The sequence below is a fragment of the Mya arenaria genome, chromosome 14 (genome assembly GCF_026914265.1).
Source record: "Mya arenaria isolate MELC-2E11 chromosome 14, ASM2691426v1".
In the NCBI taxonomy this organism is placed as follows: domain Eukaryota; kingdom Metazoa; phylum Mollusca; class Bivalvia; order Myida; family Myidae; genus Mya; species Mya arenaria.
In genome coordinates, this window is record NC_069135.1 from 25546009 (window position 1) to 25563619 (window position 17611).

The window sequence follows — 17611 nt, forward strand, 5'->3', positions numbered from 1 at the left end:
GGGATACGTGTGAGGCTTTGCCTTACTACGGAAATAAAGGGATACGTGTGAGGCTTTGCCTTACTATGAAATAAAGGGGTAAGTGTGAAGTTTTGCCTTACTACAGAAATAAAGGGATACGTGTGAGGTTTTGCCTAACTACGGAAATAAAGGGATACGTGTGAGGCTTTGCCTTACTACGGAAATAAAGGGATACGTGTGGGGCTTCGCCTTACTGCGGAAATAAAGGGATACGTGTGAGGCTTTGCCTTACTACGAAATAAAGGAGTACGTGTGAGGCTTTGCCTTACTACGGAAATAATATGATACCTGTGAGGCTTTTCCTTACTACGCAATAAAGGGGTACGTGTGAGGTTTTGCCTTACTACGAAATAAAGGGATACGTGTGAGGTTTTGCCTTACTACGGAAATAAAGGGATACGTGTGAGGCTTTGCCTTACTACGGAAATAAAGTGATACTTGTGAGGCTTTGCCTTACTACGAAATAAAGTGATACGTGTGAGGCTTTGCCTTACTACGAAATAAAGGGATATGTGTGAGGCTTTGCCTTACTACATAATAAAGGAATACGTGTGAGGCTTGGCCTTACTACAAAATAAAGTGATACCTGTGAGGCTTTACTTCTATGAAAATGAAGAGTTACTTGTAAGGCTTTACTTTCATACGAAATGTAGGAATAAGAGTAAGGGTTTGTCCTTTTAAAGTAGGGATTGATTGTTGGGATAAGAATGCGGTTGTGCATACAAACTGGTTTAAAACTCTAGTAAATTTACATTTAACTGGTAAAGACGGTACCTCAATCAATCCTTGATAAACATGCCTAGTTCATTTATAAAAAAAGTTTATCACTGTGTTGTTTGAGGAGTTTTGTGCTGTTGTTCCATGTTTCTTGATTGTGATTCTTTGTATATAAGAAGTATCGGGAAAATTGGGAGGCTTTATTTTTATGCGAAATGTAAGGATAAGTTGAAGGTTTTTCTTAGATACGAATTATAGGGATACGCTAGAGGCTAGGCTTTGATACGAAATTCAGGGTTACGTATGACGCTTTACCTTTATACGAACTGTGGCGATTCGTGGGAGACACGCTTACTATACGAAACGATAATTGTCATGTAAATTAGATAAAGGAATAAGTATAGGATGCATTACTTAAAAGGAAAAGTAGGGATAGTGTGAATGTTTTATTTCTACTAAATGTAGGAATAAGTTGGAGTTTTTGTTGTTTTTATAAGAAATGAAAGAGTTTTTTGTATTTTTATAAAAAATGAAGTGATATATGTAAGGCTTTCCGTTTAAACGAAATGAAGGGATACCGTAGGAGAGGCTTTGCTTTTATACGAAATATAGTGAGCAGTGTATGAGAGTGTTATTTCTTTTATAAACATTGTAGAGACACGCCCTGGGTTTTGCTCAATAAAGACATGGGTGAAAATATGTGATGTTAGATGGATTTTTAGTAAGATCCACAAAACGCACTACCATGAATCATTTCATACACTGTGACGATCTTTTCACATGACACCTTTTTCAGACGCTATATCGAAATTTAAAACATGAAACATTTTCAGACATTGTGTCGATCTCTTCTGTATGTCCCCCTGTGCATACACTGTGACGATCTCTTATGCATGTTCCCCTGTTGCAAACACTGTGGCGATCTCTTATGCATGTTCCCCTGTTGCACAAACTGTGGCGATCTTTTATGCATGTTCCCCTGTTGCATACACTGTGGCGATCTCTTATGCATGTTCCACTGTTTCATACACTGTGGCGATCCTTTATGCATGTTCCCTTGTTGCATACACTGTGGCGATCTTTTATGCATGTTCCCCTGTTTAAGACACTGTGGCGATCTTTTATCTATTATACATGTTCCCATTTTTCCGACACTGTGGCGAACTCTTATACAAATTCCCCTCTTTAGTACCCTATGGCGATCTCTTTCTTATACATACCACCCTCTTTAATACCCTGTGGCGATCTCTTATACATACCCCCTCTTTAATACACTGTGACGATCTCTTATACATATGCCCCCGTTAATAAAAACATATACGCAAAAATCGTATTACATACGCTCGTAGTATCATCCCTTTGTTAAATACACATTTGCAACCGTCCACTCCAGTTTTGGAAAGCGGTACTGTTGTCGTGATGCCGATGATAAAATGGTAAGGGCAGGGAATCCAGGCTAGGTTGATTTCGACCGTTTCTGTTACGAGCATTTTGACTGCCAGGTCACATGATGACATCCGGATTTTTTGAAAAACTTATTACTTGATAAATTTCTTACATTTAACATTTCCATTACTATTCCCAGCTGTTGTCAATGGTTAATATTGCTTTTGTGATTTCGTTTGGTACTGGTACCCAGCTAGTAGATAAGTCCAAGGGAGATAACCAGGAACCAGGACCTGGGAAGAGGTGAATCCGTAGTCTGGTTCCCTGCTTACTGATATTTCATACAGTACGTCAGATAAAGGCCAATAATGGCGGCGCCCAGTGGACGCTATAAGGTTACCATTTATTTTACTTTTGTTGATCAAGTTAATATAAAACGGCATTTGAACACTATCTATATGTAGAATATAACGGTACACTCGAGTTTCCGTGATCACTTGTCTGGAAAAAACTATTTTGACTTGAGTGAAGTTTACGTAATTCGGACGTTGTGTATTTTCGGATGATTGTCAAGTGGAAATGAATGCCTTATGACTTCACCTTTTGTTATTACGACTGATGATTTTAATGAGAATTTTAAATGAATAGTGGAACAAGTAAGTATAATTTTAACACTGTATTTACTGCATGATTTGTTTGGTTGAATAAAGATTAAATTTTTATGTTTCAGATTTCCCAGTTCTGATGTTGGAAGAAGTTTGCTGTTCAATGACTTACATCACCTGATTTAAACATTCTTATTGACAAGTGTGTCAGTTTATTTCCATTTGTCGTAAGAGTTTTCTATCTGGGTGTGTAAGCTTTCACCATAGATACAGAATATAAAGCTCGCCATACATGTTTGAACTTTCAACCTACATAAAGTGGAAAATGGATGTCACAGTACAGAAAGTATTAAAAAGACGAAATTGTGACTAGTTATCCCCCCCCCCCGGTCAGGAATAGCGGGGACTTTGACTTTCGGTCCAGCCAACCCCGGGTAAAATGCCTGCCCTGGGGGGACAAACTGATGGTAAAATACCCGTGGTTACAATTGACTGGTGCATAAGTTCTCAGCTCAATTAAATTAGAAGCTCTTTTTCCAATTTTAAGGCCTATAAAAATACATTTGCTTTGGGTTACCCGACCCTACCTACAGAATAGGCGCCGACACTACTGTTTTATAGTCAGTTTGGAAAAAAAATGAAAAACCAAAAAAGTTTAATCGCTTTTGACTTTGTAGTTAAAACCTAAATGCTTATACAGGAAAGATAATTTTAACACTATTATCTAATGATGAAAATGACATTAATAAAGCCTAATAAAAAGAAAACCTACCCTACCTATTTCGGAAAAGGATGTAACCCTAACCAAACAAATTTATTTAGGTCTTATCTGCAAGTTCGGTCAAAATGTGTTTGCCATTATATCTTGGACAAGTTCATTTAACCATCCATATCCATTTATTATATCAGACTATCACTCTTAGAGATAGGACCATTGAAATGGCAAACTATTTCTTCACAGTGTCTGCTCTCTAAAAATTGCTTAACATACAACCATTCATCACCAAACCTGATGTCATAAAATTAGGACAGGAGTGTTTTGTGACAGTGACAGTTAGCATCTATTTATTGTGATAGTTCTGCCCCACTTTGAACAAGTGGGTGTGCATTACTTTGCATATGCTGGTCATTCTGTCAGTAGACCAATGCTTGTGAGGTTGAAACTAGAAATGCTCAAGACTAGCTTGGTCCTAACACTTGGTAGAGAGATTGGTGAAGGACACAAGATGAGTCCTTATTTGAGATATTGAGGTCAAAGGAAGAGTAAGGTAACCTGAACACAAAGCTTGACAAACAACAGAATGATTTGGCTTACTATATTGTAAGGATGTATATATGTATTTTTCTTTTGACCTTTCGGTCAAGGATAACCCGTGAACGTGCAAGCACTTATTTCCAACGGGGTCCTTTGTTTTTGCTGAAGGGAAAGCATGCTGAAGAGAAAGTTCTTTTTCAAAGAGACCCCTTGGTTCTTTTACGAGTAAAGCACAGATACACGGGGTACAACTTTCCTGCCTGGGTTAAACCAGTATTGAGTACACCACTTTTCCAAGCACTACCCTTAAATGCCGTGCGCCAGGCAAGAAAGCTACTTGTACCAACTTTTAAAGTCTTTTGGTATGATGCGGCCAGGGATCGAACCCACTATCCCCTGCTCCGCAGGCGGATTGTTTACCACAAGGCCATACAGACGGGAGATGACTGAAGATATGACTACCTTCACCAAACAACAAGACTAAACAAGGATTAAGGCTTGTAATTGACAACAATTTTTACATTGTAAGATAAATAGATTGAATATGTGTCTTTATGCCTGCTTGGCCACATCAGTTGGCCCTTGGTTCTTCTGGATGGGATGTGAAGGTCGTCTAACATAACTGACTGAGCTCTCAGAACTTAACAAGAGTAAACTGAAACCAAAATAGCTTCAAATCTTAAACATATATTTAATATTAATTCATCCTCATAACAATCTTAACTATAAAAACATAGTTTTTCACATAATTACCTTTACTGATAACTCATCATAATATGATTTGCTGAGCAGGTGGGTGTGACATGAAAGTTTTCTGTTGCCAATAAAACCTCAAGTGAAAATATTTCCGCAAACACCAAATTTGTTAAAAAATCGAGAAAGGAAAGTAATTGTATTATCTGTAATGCTTTTAATTCTTTGAAGATCTGGTTCATAGGAAGGTTAACTTCACTAAATGTAGCAGAATTTTTTTAATTATCCTAAAAATAAAGCAAGAAAAGTACACTATATTATCCTGTGGTATCTAGTCTCAGAAATCATTAAAGGTGCATTACGACACTAGACAGTTCTATATTAATGATTTCTTCTGTATCTAGATGAACTCACAGTCGCAAGACATACAGATTTATGTATGTCATGATGGTCAGAAATGTGTAACAGCATTACCGGTAAGCTATGTAAGTGCCTTTAAAGCATAGTTACCTCATATTTGGATTTGGCCGGACGAGCTATCCCAACTATCCAATTCCAGCGATTTGGTCCCTAGGGTGATCTCTTGGTCTGATAATTATAAAAGACATGTGTTACGATTTTAATGATGTACAATATAAACAAGTATTTTGTTCCTATGTATTACATTTTTTTATATTTCATACAATACTTATGATTGCAATTGCTCAAATCAGTTTGGATAGCTTATATGGTCAAAACTGTACACTAGGTATTCTAGGTTTTTAGCAATGAACTGATGTGTAGTTTTAAAATCTGATTTGAGTATGTAATAAAGAACCATTTACTGATTATATCCAGAACTATTTTCATCAAAACTTCAGGTAGGGATCGAACTCCGGACCCTCTGAATCAGTGTCTGATAAGCTGACCTCTCGGCCATTGCAACCAATACCCTTAACAAATAAATGTTTTGTATTGACATTGCTTCAGACAAGACATAAACCCAAACCAGGTCAATGAAATAATAGTAGTAAAAACTGATCGCAGGGGCATGGTGTGTTGTAATGCCATACCCCTATGGTCCTTCTTCACAATTACCAAAAAGTTAAAATTATTCCAAGGCTGATATATTAAGATTGGGGAATTGTTACTTGTCCTAGATAATAGGAATTGTAGCTTTTATGCCTCATGTTTCTGTCTAGTCAGGAAATAACTGAAATCAATTGTGTAATTATTTGCTACAGATAAAAAGTGTTCAAATACCGTTATTTCATTAATGGAATCAACAAAAAATAAAATAAACGGCAACCTTTAATGGCCATTGGGCATAGCCATTTTTGGCCTGATGTTTGTCGGTGAGCAGCAAACGTCTTCCGACATCAGAACTAGAAACTTGAAAAATCTAAAACATAAAACATCTCCATTTATTTTTAAGCAAACTATCAAATCATGCAATAAATACAGTGTAATAGTTATATTTACTTGTTCCACTATTCATTTGAATTTCCCATTTTAACCATCAGTCTTAATAAGACAGGGTGAAGTCAAATAAGACATTCATTTCCAACTGACAAACATCCGAAAATACACAACGTCCGAATTACGTAAACTTCACTTAAGTCATAATATTTCTTTCAAGACAAGTGATCACCGAAACTCGAGTGTACCGTTATATTCTACATATAAATAGTGTTCAAATGCCGTTGTTATATTAACTTGATCAACAAAAGTAAAATAAATGGTAACCTTATAGCGTCCACTGGGCGCCGCCATTATTGGCCTTTGCCGGACCCGAAAACGATAGTGTTAGGGGAAGGAACTCCAGACTAGTGAATCCGAGGCATGAGGCCAGGAGCATGCTTGCTGTAGTTGAAGGTAAAAGGCCTCTTTTTAGACGAATCTACGGGTTATGCAGATACCTAAAGGAGAGGTAATTGTCCCAAACAACCTATGATTATTGGTATATTAAAGTGAGCTGAAAAACACCACAATGGTGGCAGCGGTGTTTGAAAAGAACCCGTTGAGATTTTCGTCCGCTCGGAAAGAGGTGTGACTCAGCTGTTCTGGCTGGGTTCACATTTCTTGTTTGGCTTGATTTTAAAGATGCAATGCAATAAAGCTCTAAACAGTAATGCCTACGAGCTTTATTGAATTGCTAAAACAATATGATTGCAATTTGTCAAATATTGCATTTTTCTGAATTTTCGTAGCCGGAAAAATAAAAAAAAAATCAAATTGGCCGCCATTTTCTTTCATCATTCTGATTTCGATCCTTTGATTGCGGCTGGGACTTTTACTATTTCTTTACAAAATGACTGAAAATACTCATTAAAAGTAAAGGTTAAACAAACTGGCCTGATTTTAACGACTCCAACAGATTTTACACGGAAATCTGTCGATAGTTGCAGCGACCATGGTGTCACTGCTACTCTGACTCGGTTCCGTAATAATCGGCAACAAACATTTCCGAGTAATCTTCAATTATTCCTAATTTGGGATAGGGTGGGGAATTGGGGTGCAGTAAATTCACTTATTCTGGGTGTTCTGGTTGGACAGAAAGAATGTTTGTGTGCTCTCTGCTAGTGCCTTTCAGGCAAAGGAACTGATTATTACGTTTTGAAAGCAAATTCGTACTCAAATTGTGAGGGATGCTTTGGTAACACTGAGCTGACAGGAACTGAGTTATGACCTTTGGAAACCTTTTGACACTTTCTTGAAAAGTTTATGAATGCCGGCAATACAACTGGTACAAAGGTATCAACATGTTCACTCTACTGTGTATTGTTCTAGTACAGAGATGGTTGTACATTGTATTTGCCGTGGTTCCGGCTGCAGGTAGAGCAGCGGGTGCCGTCCAGGTAACCATGTCCATCCTGATGTTGGGGGTTGGACTCTGGTATGTTGTAATTATGCCCCCACAAAGTGGCGACATATAGGGTTGCCCTTGTCCGTACGTCTGTCTGTCTGTCTGTCTGTCTGTCTGTACGTACGTACGTCCCGAAGATTGTTTCCGATCTAATTCTTGAAAACCGTTTGTCCAATCCTCACCAAACTTTAAACACATGTTTGTGACCATAATATCTTGATCAAGTTCGATAGTCATGGAAATCGCTTTAGTCATTTAGGAGTTACGGCCCTTTTTTGCCAAAAATACTTCAAAAATATATGTTTCCAATCTAATTCTTGAAAAGTATGTGTCCAATGTGGATCCAACAAGTTTTTTCCTGCCTGAATGGCGCCATATAACCTATACAGTCTTGCGATGCCGTAAAACCCAACTCAACTCAACTTATCCTATATGTGCAGATTATCCTGAATAATCATTATGGCTTATTTTCTGTGACAAAAAAGTGGGGGCATCCGTGTCCTATGGACACATTTCTAGTTGATGATAGAAATGCCATATAGACCCTAGTGACATATTTTGAATGGTAACCAAAGTTTGGTACTACCTAATTGGTTTGAGCTCAGTCGGGGGTGGTTGGAGGGGGCTCTCCTGACGGTAGCTGCAAGCCAAGTTAGATGCCTAGTGAATGATCAACTATCATTTATAATAGTCTGAAGGGGTTGACATATTTCCTGGAACCACAGGGGCAACGTGTGAAAGGGCCTGATCAGCCCTTAGTGAATATGGTACAAAAGTACCATGCTGGCCGAGGTCATGGATGGAGAAGCACTTTCTCTATTACTCTTAAAAAGAGAGTGCAAGGGTTGCCATGATAGGCTAGCTGAATTGCCGTGTGGCGGGGGTAGGACTGCGCAATGGTTCAGGAGAGCTAGGAGCTTGTTTGGCTGGTAGACAAGGTTTGCTGTTAGTTACAGACAAAGCAGTCTGCAACATATTGATGGGTCAGGACTGTTTGGGGGGTCTTCGGGACCTGGAAACAGCCGTCTACGAGGGCGAATGCTTGATTGCACTGTCTCCGTTACACTTTCATAGATAGTACAATGGTCACTACGGTTGGGTAGCAATGCTACCTGGTGGATGTTAGTATTGCGCATAGGTTCAGGAAAGGTGGGGACCTTCCTGGCTAGTGTGGACAACATGGTGCGGTTAAGAGCCCGATGTATATATTCTTACTTGTTATTCAGTTTCCATGTCCCTCAACCAGGGTTCCCTCTGGGTTTTAAACAGTTGTCGCCACTTTTTCGCCGGGGGTTAATGGGGCCGCAAAAAGGCCCCCTTAGGGGTCCAGGGCAGCGCCCTTGTGGGGGTTCAGAGGAGGCGAAGCGCCCCTGAAGCTCATGGTGTTAAACATAACTTCATGTTATTCTAAATACAAGTTACGGCCTCTGGTCGACTTAGAAACTTAGGTTAATGTTTAGGGCACATTGTGTCAGGTTAAAGTTTAAGGGCAAATTGGGATTTTTATTAATAACTTCTATACCCTCCATTCAATTGACTTAATACTTCGTACAATTATTGACAACCATTTTACAATTAGGTTACATAACTCCCTTTTAAACCTAAATACAAGTTATGGCCCTTGATTTACTTTTTTTATTTACTGTTTTTATTGCTTTTGACAAGCACATTTTTAATCAGGTTTCCACATAGTAAAACATTAGAATTAAGTACGTCGTCATTTGTGCTGGCAGGCGGGTCAAACTCACCTATGAAATTAAATAACTCAAGATAGGGTTGACATATCTTTATCAAACGTTGTGTATAGTAAGAGATTAAGGACACCTGACATGGGACTGCATTTGGGGCCCCTGGGGTCAAGATCATTGTTACTAAAATATTAAAACGGTTAAAACTGAATAACTTTAAATAATTATGATTGAAATATCTTGACTTAACTTGGTATTAAGGAAGATTTTATGAAGACCTTTCATTGGATGTTTTACATTTTTTTAGAATATTCCATATCCAATATGATTGATATATTTTTCCTTACATACGGATTGAACTGCGTCATCTTGAAAGTGTAAGTCAACATAATTATATCCAACCACCAGTCGGTGACATTGCCAGAAAAACAACTGTCTTGGGCTACTCATAGGAACCTCCTTATTCAAGTTACCTTACTTATTTATGGAGCCATCGCCCTTAGAGATATGTCTGTTTTTATTTAAGGGGCCACTCTTCTTGTGTTAGATGGTTATTTACTCCGAGGACTCCTTTGTCTATGGATTGAACCGAGGGATATTGCCCAGATTAATTTCTGGAGACCTCACGGTTAATCTCCGTAATCCTTTTAGGGGCCACCCTCGATAGTAAAATACGTATTTATTTATAGGACCAGCTCATTGTTTACTTGCAGCTGTACCAAAGGGGTATTGCCCAAATGAATTGATATTGCTACTCATGGGATATATCTGTTTTCATTTAAGGGGCCACCATTCTTGTGTTAGAGGCTTTAATATTTGCTCCAAGGACTCCTTTGGTTATTAATTGAGCCGAGTGGTATTTCCCAGATTAATTTCTGGAGCCACTCAAGGTTAATCCCCGTAATCATTTTAGCGTATTTTTTCATAGAACCAGCTCATTATTTACTTACAGATGTACCGAAGGGGTATTGCCTAAATGAATTGATGGTGCCACTCACGGGATATGGATATATGACAATGACAGGAAGTGCAGTACACAAGAACCATAATCCTATCATTCATATTTATTAAGTTAAATATCCCCTTAACCATATATTTTATAATTGGTGCATGTCCGGGATATAACTTTAAAACTACTGGTGGGATTGAAATAAAACCTGGTGTATAGATAGATAGTTTTGAGAGGAAGTGCAGTGCACAATAAGAGTGATAACTAAACAATGCCTAGACCAGTGACCTTGAATGTTAAAATGATTTTAAAACTTGTCCGAGTGATAACTCAACAATGGCTAGGCATATGGTCATCAAATTTGACATGGATGCTGGGCCTGAAAAGTAGATGACCCTTATTGATTAAGGGGCAATTTGGTTAAAGCTCAAGGTCACAGTGACTTTGAATGATAAAAGTTTGTTTTTTTAGTTATAACTCGACAATGCCTGCACCCATGGCGTTCAAACTTGACCTGGAGGTTGGGCCTGACCAGTAGATGAGCCCTTTGATTTAAAGGGCCATTGGGTCAACGGTCAAGGTTACAGTGACCTTGAATGATAAAAGATTATCCGAGTGATCACTTGACAATGCCTGCATCCATGGTTCTCAAACTTCACTTGGAGGTTGGCCCTGACAAGTTGATGACCCCTATTTATTTTAGGGGTCATCGGGTCAAAGGTCACAGTGACCTTAAAGGCAAACTTGACACTTTCTGATCCTGGTCATCACACTTGACGTGAAGTTTGGGCCTAACCAGTAGATGACTCCTTTTGATTTTGGGGCGTCATTGTGTCAAAGGTTAATGTCATCGTGACCTTGAACACGAAAATGTTAACGAGGTTTCTCCCAGTAATATCTCATGTTCATCAATTTTAACAATGAGGCTGGGCCTGACCAATAGATGACTACTATTGATTTTAAGAGTCATCTGGTCAAACGTTAAGGTCACAGTCACATTGAATGCGAAAATGTTGTTCGATTAATATATCGAGAATGCCTGCACTCATGGCCCTCAACTTGACCTGCAGATGACCCAATTTGATTTTAGCTTGTCTGTTTGATAAATTTACAATGCCCCCGTCCACGTCCTTCGGACTTTACATTAAGGTTAGGGGTGATCAATTGATTACTGCGATTCATTTTGAAGTCATAGAGTCAAGTAACATGGTCATAACTCGTATTCATTATATTTACTTATTCTCTGCTGCTAAGAGGATACATTTTTATCTGCAAATGTCAGTCACTATCTGAGCATGATTAAAAACTGTACCTACTATTCTCAGACTTTGAATGGTCATAATCTCATGACTGCCTCAAAGGCATCCAATGTCAATGACAAATTAGCAGTCATTTCAATTCATATTCAATTCAATTGTCAAAATAATCCTGACAACATGGCGCACAGGGGTTCATAATGGTTGACAAACATCTCTTGTTTCATAATTGGTTTTTGTACAACCTTGTCCAGTGAATATCTTCAAAAGTAATGATGAGATTGCAAAAAAACTTGGTATATTAATATAGATAAATGGCAATGAGAGGAAGTGCAGTGCACAAGAACAATAATCCTATCATACATATACATATGAAGTTATCTCCCTTAATCATGTTTTCATAATTGGTGTTTGTCTGGGATATTTCTTGGAATATAATGAACAAATTAAAATTAAACTTGGAATGTAGATAGATGGCAATAAGAGGATGTGCATTCCCAAGAACCATAATCCTGCCCTACATTTTGTTTTAGTTTTTTTCTCCTATACATGATATTTTACGAAAATTAGTTCCTGTCCATATCTGGGAAAATACTAAAAGGATAGAAACAAAACTCGGTCTATAGATAGATGTCAATGAGAGTGCAATGCATAATAACCAAAACCCTATCATACATATTCATTAAGTAATTTCCCCTTAAGGCTTATCCATTGTATTCATTATTAGGGCTTGTCCAGGCCATATCTTGGAAAATACTATAGGAGTTGAAATGAAACTTCAAATATAGATAGATGGCAATGAGAGAAATTGCAGTGCACAAGAACCATAATCCTGCCTTGCATATTTTAGTAACCTCCCCTAAAACTCCCCTTTTCTGATCGGAGATTGACCCGACCATATCTTGGATATTTGTGGAATTTCAATTGCTGCTTTTTTTAAGCTCGATTATTCGAAGAATAAGGAAAGCTATATTACTCACCAAAGCGACGGTGTCACACCTTGGTTAAGGTTTTGCATGTAAGCACCTTCATGTCATTATCTCAGCAAATAAATCATATATTGCATTGATATTAAGATATGTGTTCCCAACTATCCAACCTACTCGATACTGACTCACCATATGTTAATGAGATAGATAAATGGGCGGAGCATAGCGCTTTGCACAAACAGTACCTAAGTAGTTGCCGGACTCTTTTTGAGGTTATAACTAGAGAAATACTTTTTCCAAATGAAATTTCACACCAGCTGTTTCTAAAAATAAATGTGATGCAAGTATTTTTGAATGAAAAATGATTTATGTTGTTTAGTGAAAAATCGCTTGGTATGTTGGAAGAGTTTATGGAGGTCTTCCATGGAATGGGTTTGGGGCCCCTAGGGTCAAGGTCACTGTTACTAATGATCGAAAAGAACAGTTGAAAGCGAATCACACCAAAGGCTAAAAGTTCTTCTGTCAATCATTGAAAACCTGGTTTTGTCGCATTGCTGCGTATCTTGTTTTTAATACTTTTTATTTTGACTTTTTTTATTGCTTTTGACAGGCACATATAACATTACTGTATTCATTTCTAAGACAGAGCAGAGTATTAGTCGAGCGTGCCGTCCTACGTAAGCTCTTGTTTCTGTATTATTTTACTCACTATTACACCATTATTCTGCTGTAAGTAATAAATATTTATTTGTAAGATTTGTTTCTTTGAGAACATATTTAAAGAATTTTAGCTTGTCTTTCATATATTCATGCATGTGCCTTTTTCTGTTTTCATAGAACTAAAAGTCTTGACATAAATGAGTTTTTTTTTAAAAAATCACTGTTAATCATAATTCGCTCGAGATATTTTCTCATTAACTTAAGTATACCTGTTACTGCGAAAATACTAATATTATGTATGACAGGCTGTCCCTTTTGCCTGAACTCATATTAAAGTATTATACAATATGTTGACCCCTCGTAAGTTATTCAACGCCACGATTGAATTACCGCCACCCGTCATAATACACCGTTCGTCAATTTTATAACCGGGCTTCACTTTGTGAAAATCTGTTTAATTCTCACATGTATTAGCTCTAAACCCTTCAAATGTTTCAAAGGACCTCTTAAGAATAATGTTTTAAAGCCTCTTCTGAGGGTCCCAACTGCAATGTCAGCCTCTACGAAAGACAAGACGTCGTGATTAACTAAATTTAAACACACAAACAAGAACAATGTGATTTCCTCGTGGAACACGATGGTGGATCGTTCGATTTTGATCACTTGTTGAGTGATGTAGTTCAACATTCAAATTTTCAAGACCCCCGGACACTTGAAAATGTTCTGCATGTGATGAAGTATTGTAAATTTTCATAACATGATAAATTTTATATCTAAAATAGCATCTTAATGTTATACATGGTTTCATTGTATACAATTCCCCCTTGCATCAAGAAAGTATATATTGTGTACGTGTTTAAATAAAAAGTCATTTTGTCACAAGGGAAGAACGGTACTTTTTATCACAACAAATACGCCCATGGTCATTTGCATATTAACTAGAGAAACGTTAACTGGAGCTTAACACTGGTTAACTTCAGCGAACACGTGGTTCAGCCATCAATGTACATAAAAACGTGTAGAATTAATAGTTTCAGTGTTTTTCTTTATTTTGAATTTACTTTTATGACGTTAACGATTCAATTAATGTATATTTGTGTTTCATTTTATAGACCTATGAATATTAATGAAAAAGTGTATTTGAATTAATTACAGGTTGGTCATAGATCCAGAAAACTACATAAAAGACAAAGTCGTAGCATGAGCACGAACAAAGTAAGTTAAACAAATTTACACGTAAGTACTCTTAATTGTTTAAAAATGAACATTGAAATATAGGCAAATTGAAATAGATAGAAAACGATGTTAAATATGAAACACGTTTCATTTGCAATTCCGTCACGTGAATCAGTAAAATACTTAAAGATATACCCCGACAGTACATATTTCTCCCAAACATTTCATTTCATGTTAATGCCGATGTCTTTACTGTTCCTTTACCTGCACGAGCAAAAAAGCCCGTTGAAAATAATAAATGATTAATTAAATTCGGATGTGTTTACACTTATCGACCTTACGGCAAAATATCATATTGCTATAATAATTGTCATCATAGATATTTGGATTGTTGTTAGCATGCAAGATGTTGCAAGTTGTTAGTTTATCAAGTATGATGTTTATATATCATTGTGAGAAACACTGTGTTTAAAATGAAATAAATATAACTTCGATAAAAGACGGTGGCACTTATTTGATCTATCAGCATGTCTCTGATTTCATACATGTGCACCATGTGAACACCGATTACGGTTATGAAACGAAAGTAATGTGAATTCATCGTGATCCATCATCTCCTTTTTAATGATTAGTAAAAACAAAATTGATTCGCAAATTTTGTTTATGAAATTTAAGAGATTGATATTTATCTATCACACAATTATTAGGATGTTCCATCATTTGTTTTAAAGCGAGCGAGCAATCGTTCTAAAGCAATGACTTATTAACGATGTAATGCAATCGGGCATGAGTGTTTCATGTGTTAGAATGGATACACATGATTTATACAATATAACATTCGATTGTTATTGCTAGTTATATAATGATGCTCTCTTACCTCAGAGACAGAAACAAGTGTCTGCTCTGTTTTTTTCTTTGAAGAGCATTGGGATAAAGGTTATTTATGTTTTATGTTCACTCGCTAACTTAATCAAAGCGCTGAAAGCGCTGCAAGACTGTCGGTGACGTAACTGAAGCAAGCAAACACTACCGCAAAGTTCTTTCAAATGAAACGTGATCAAATGATTTCATACAAATGATGAACACTCTTTAAGGTAGATGAAGAAGGATAAATGTGATTATAATAAGCACAAATATATTGGCCCTACTTAATCATGTATCCAAAGATTCTTAATTCAAATTTCCTAATTTTGAACCGCTTTAAATTAGTTAAATGCATATTTATTATGTTAAAATTGCTTCAATTTATGACGTCGCTTATAACAGTTTCAGTAAGCAATTACATTCCTTCATTTCATTAGGGTCTGTTGAAGCCAATGTCTTTAAAATGCAAATACAATACAAACTATACCCAAGATTCAAGGGACATATTAAAAATATAACTTTAAAATGATGCTCTTTCAAGCCTAAAAATGCCTCCCAGAACTTCTATCAACAGAGTCCACATATCTACAAAATTTGTGCTCGAGTTACTTTCTTTGATATAAAAGTGAAAACAAATCTGCATGGTGCCGTGGCATCATACCATGAAAAAAACTAATATCTTTAAAATTTGTTTTCTAGTTTGTTTTTATTATAAAAGTGTTAATAAATCTGCATGGTGCTGAAGAAAAAAAACTAATGTCTTAAATTTCAAACCTGCAGCATTAATTAGTGCCATGTTGTCAAGAATATCTGCACAATTGAATGAAATATGCATGGACCGAAATGACAGCTGGTTTTTCATTGACAAAAGATGCCTTTGAGGCAGTTTTAAGATTATGCTATTCAAAGTATGAGGGTAGTTGGTACAGTTTTCACTCATATTCAGATGATGGCTGATATTTGCTGATAAACATGTATCGTCTTAGCAGCAGGGAATAAGTAAATGACATAGTTTAAATGACCAATATTGGAGATGTGACCTTGACCTCCAAATCCAAAGGGGTCATCTGCTGGTCACCCCAAACCTAAATTTCAAGTTTGAAGGCCATGGGTGCAGACTTTGTCGAGTTGTCACACAGGCAAGCTTTTTGCGTTCAATGATCTGTGACAAATCAATAGGGCTCACCTACTGGTCAGGCCCAACCCCAAAGTCAAGTTGTTCAAGGGCCATGGGTGCAGGCTTTGTCCAGTCATTATTAGTACAACCTTTCACTGTGACCTTGAATTTTGACCCAATGACCCCTTAAATCAATAGGATCTTCTAATAGTCAGACTTAGCCTCCATGTTGAGTTTGAGGGCAATAGGTGCAGGCATTGTCAACTTATCAGTCAGATGTATGGTTTGACACCTTCCTGTTCAAGGTCACTGTGACCTTTGACCATATTACCCCTAAAATCAAAAGGGGTCATCTACTGGTTAAACCAAACTTTCATGTCAAGTTTGACAATAGCTCTAGGAATTGTAGAGTTATCATCCGGAAAAGCTTTGGTCTACTGTCAGACAGACGGACGTAGCGGCCAACATGTGCAAAGCAATATACTCCTCTTCTTTGAAAGGGGCATAATAAATTGAAATTGATTAAATATTTTTGTTTATTATGTTAATTAACTTACACTACATACAACAAGTACCATTTTGATATTTTCGAATGCTCATTTGGGCATGTACATGGGTTTTGATCTGACTATGAACATGAAACTACATAGTGATGTTCCCTCCTATCAATTCTAAATTTAAATAACCATGAGAAAAAAAGAATGTTTTCACTGCACCATGAATAAATTTGTCAAACAAAATAAATGTCAAGTTATTCAAGATTAATTTAACACTGTTCTTTTGATGATTTCCGTGCATTCCTGACTGCAGGTTTTCCCATTTTCCCACACAGTTATTTCATATTGGCCTTACAAGGTCAGATCTTGAGTTGGGTCTTCATTGCTGGACACTATCTCTTTATCTCCACAGAAAACACACGGGTGCAAGTTTCACTGCAATAACTGCAAAAAAGTTATATTATATTCTAACTGAACTCTGCATCAATATTCACTTATTTTTTATTGGATTTAGGAAATGTCTTTGTTTTAAAGGGTTCATATAAATTAATGCATTTTTTTCAATTTAATGCATTATCATGCTGGACTCTTTGACATTGATGGTTAAAACAAAGAAGGCATATGATTTGTGTACAGATTAAACATTATTAATTATTAATGTGTTCTTTAATTAATAGACAAGTGGCAACAATTTCCCCAGTTAAAAAAGCTTACATTTGTATATCTGCAGATTAATCATTTGCATTTCTTTTGCTTTGATCATTTAAGTCAAATGAGTTAGACATGATAATGCATTAAATAAGAAATATATTTTTGGGTATCAATTTATAGTGTGTGCCTTCAATCTAGAAATAAATTTCTTCTCAACAGATGCTAAATTATAAAAAAATATATAAACCAAGATTTTGATTATGACATACCTGCATAGTTAGTGGTCTCCATAACTGCTCAGA

At 36.7% G+C, this 17611-nt stretch overlaps 1 long non-coding RNA gene across 1 annotated transcript; it reads right to left on the reverse strand.

Moving 5' to 3' along the window:
* Positions 1 to 4480: 4480 nt before the first annotated feature.
* On the reverse strand, positions 4481 to 6443 carry LOC128217881 (uncharacterized). Its single transcript, XR_008258280.1, has 4 exons — positions 6403 to 6443; positions 5966 to 6058; positions 5188 to 5265; positions 4481 to 4639 (listed from the first exon to the last, which is right to left on the reverse strand). It is a non-coding gene; the product is annotated as an uncharacterized LOC128217881 (long non-coding RNA).
* Between the last annotated feature and the right edge of the window lie 11168 nt (positions 6444 to 17611).